This window comes from Pseudochaenichthys georgianus, chromosome 17 (assembly GCF_902827115.2).
Source record: "Pseudochaenichthys georgianus chromosome 17, fPseGeo1.2, whole genome shotgun sequence".
Taxonomy (NCBI): domain Eukaryota; kingdom Metazoa; phylum Chordata; class Actinopteri; order Perciformes; family Channichthyidae; genus Pseudochaenichthys; species Pseudochaenichthys georgianus.
The window spans coordinates 3,623,169-3,626,910 of NC_047519.1; positions in this window are offsets into that span (position 1 = coordinate 3,623,169).

Sequence of the window (3,742 nt, forward strand, 5' to 3'; positions counted from 1 at the left end):
CACTGCAAAGTCTGCAATATCAAAATCAAGGATGCTGGCGCAACAACGTCGAATTTCATCAGGCACTTGAAAACTCACCGGGAGAGGTCAGTCACATTAACGCATGGACGGTTAGCAAACATGTTTAGCTCAGCATCAGCTATGTAATGTTAACTTAGCTTGCTACTAGCTTTGTATTTGTGATACTGATTTCTGATTCTGAAGTGTTTTGCTTATAAGTTGTTTGCATTTAGCTAAAGTGTGATGTTTTTCCTCATATTGCATTGCAATAGCCTGTTTAAAGTGATCATATAACAAACAACTAATCGGTACCACTGACCGTGGTAAATTTGGTTTTATATTGGACGTTGGATATTCGACACATTCGAAAAATCTATTTAACACTGGCTTCGATGGACGATTTTTTGTCAAACCAACATCGATGTGTTAATACAAGGCCCGCCTATATAACACAAAGCTTTTTTTTTCAAAAAACCCACCTTTTGATTTTATACTATTTTTTGTGTGTTAACATATGCTATAAATCTATTATGCGGCTTGGCCTTTTCACCTACCCATGTCAAAACACATCTGATGAACTCAGCTAACTGCCCTACACTTAACACAAAGCTTTTTTTTCAAAAAACCCACCTTTTGATTTTATATTATTTTTTTTGTGTTAAAAAATGCTATAAATCTATTATGCGGCTTGGCCTTTTCACCTACCCATGTCAAAACACATCTGATGAACTCAGCTAACTGCCCTACACTTAACACAAAGCTTTTTTTTTCAAAAAACCCACCTTTTGATTTTATACTATTTTTTTAATGTTAAAAAATGCTATAAATCTATTATGCGGCTTGGCCTTTTCATCTTAACATTTTTTAAGGTGATTAGGCTACATGGAATTCTTTAAATGACTTACAATAGCTAAATATACATCTTCACATAAAACAACCAACGGTTGACACAGGCAATAGTAATGAAAGTTACTTTTTTTAATTATTATGTAAGCATTTTCAAGGATATGCCAACAGAAAGGCACCTCAGGACGACAATAATTCGGATATTACTAAATCGCTTCCATATAATATAAGGACTTCAGAAATAGTAGGCAAGAGGATATTTTTAACTGACAGTTGAAAACACTGTATACGTCCTATATTGCAACATGGTCAAAAAGACAAAAACAAAGAACTGTTATCAATTTTGATGATAAGGAACATTTGTTTGCTTTTTCTCATGCAGAGGGTACTTTTCTTTGTTCATCGGATGTGTTATGACATGTGTAGGTGAAAAGGCCAAGCCGCATAATAGATTTATAGCATTTTTTAACATTAAAAAAATAGTATAAAATCAAAAGGTGGGTTTTTTGAAAAAAAAGCTTTGTGTTAAGTGTAGGGCAGTTAGCTGAGTTCATCAGATGTGTTTTGACATGTGTAGGTGAAAAGGCCAAGCAGCATAATAGATTTATAGCATTTTTTAACACAAAAAAAATAGTATAAAATCAAAAGGTGGGTTTTTTGAAAAAAAAAGCTTTGTGTTAAGTGTAGGGCAGTTAGCTGAGTTCATCAGATGTGTTTTGACATGGGTAGGTGAAAAGGCCAAGCCGCATAATAGATTTATAGCATTTTTTAACACAAAAAAAAATAGTATAAAATCAAAAGGTGGGTTTTTTGAAAAAAAAAAGCTTTGTGTTAAGTGTAGGGCAGTTAGCTGAGTTCATCAGATGTGTTTTGACATGTGTAGGTGAAAAGGCCAAGCCGCATAATAGATTTATAGCATTTTTTTAACACAAAAAAATAGTATAAAATCAAAAGGTGGGTTTTTTGAAAAAAAAAGGTTTGTGTTAAGTGTAGGGCAGTTAGCTGAGTTCATCAGATGTGCTATGACATGTGTAGGTGAAAAGGCCAAGCCGCATAATAGATTTATAGCATTTTTAACACAAAAAAAAATAGTATAAAATCAAAAAGGTGGGTTTTTTGAAAAAAAAAAGCTTTGTGTTAAGTGTAGGGCAGTTAGCTGAGTTCATCAGATGTGTTTTGACATGTGTAGGTGAAAAGGCCAAGCCGCATAATAGATTTATAGCATTTTTTAACACAAAAAAAATAGTATAAAATCAAAAGGTGGGTTTTTTGAAAAAAAGAGATTTGTGTTAAGTGTAGGGCAGTTAGCTGAGTTCATCAGATGTGTTTTGACATGTGTAGGTGAAAAGGCCAAGCCGCATAATAGATTTATAGCATTTTTAACATTAAAAAAATAGTATAAATCAAAAGGTGGGTTTTTTGAAAAAAAAGCTTTGTGTTAAGTGTAGGGCAGTTAGCTGAGTTCATCAGATGTGTTTTGACATGTGTAGGTGAAAAGGCCAAGCCGCATAATAGATTTATAAGCATTTTTTAACATTAAAAAAAATAGTATAAAATCAAAGGTGGGTTTTTTGAAAAAAAAAGCTTTGTGTTAAGTGTAGGCAGTAGCTGAGTTCATCAGATGTGTTTGGACATGTGTAGGTGACAAGGGCCTAGCCGCATAATAGATTTATAGCATTTTTTAACACAAAAAGAATAGTATAAATCAAAAGGTGGGTTTTTTGAAAAAAAGAGATTTGTGTTTAAGTGTAGGGCAGTTAGCTGAGTTCATCAGATGTGTTTTGACATGGGTAGGTGAAAAGGCCAAGCCGCATAATAGATTTATAGCATTTTTAACACAAAAAAAAATAGTATAAAATCAAAAGGTGGGTTTTTTGAAAAAAAAGAGCTTTGTGTTAAGTGTAGGGCAGTTAGCTGAGTTTCATCAGATGTGTTTGACATGTGTAGGTGAAAAGGCCAAGCAGCATAATAGATTTATAGCATTTTTAACATTAAAAAAAATAGTATAAAATCAAAAGGTGGGTTTTTTTGAAAAAAAAAGCTTTGTGTTAAGTGTAGGGCAGTTTAGCTGAGTTCATCAGATGTGTTTTGACATGTGTAGGTGAAAAGGCCCAAGCAGCATAATAGATTTATAGCATTTTTTAACACAAAAAAATAGTATAAAATCAAAAGGTGGGTTTTTTGAAAAAAAGAGCTTTGTGTTAAGTGTAAGGCATTTAGCTGAGTTCATCAGATGTGTTTTGACATGTGTAGGTGAAAAGGCCAAGCAGCATAATAGATTTATAGCATTTTTTAACACAAAAAAAATAGTATAAAATCAAAAGGTGGGTTTTTTGAAAAAAAAAGCTTTGTGTTAAGTGTAGGGCAGTTAGCTGAGTTCATCAGATGTGTTTTGACATGGTAGGTGAAAAAGGCCAAGCAGCATAATAGATTTATAGCATTTTTTAACACAAAAAAAAAATAGTATAAAATCAAAAGGTGGGTTTTTTTGAAAAAAAAAGCTTTGTGTTAAGTGTAGGGCAGTTAGCTGAGTTCATCAGATGTGTTTTGACATGTGTAGGTGAAAAGGCCAAGCCGCATAATAGATTTATAGCATTTTTTAACACAAAAAAAAATAGTATAAAATCAAAAGGTGGGTTTTTTGAAAAAAAAAGCTTTGTGTTAAGTGTAGGGCAGTTAGCTGAGTTCATCAGATGTGCTTTTGACATGTGTAGGTGAAAAGGCCAAGCCGCATAATAGATTTATAGCATTTTTTAACATAAAAAAATAGTATAAAATCAAAGGTGGGTTTTTTGAAAAAAAAAGCTTTGTGTTAAGTGTAGGGCAGTTAGCTGAGTTCATCAGATGTGTTTTGACATGTGTAGGTGAAAGCCAAGCCGCATAATAATTTATAGCA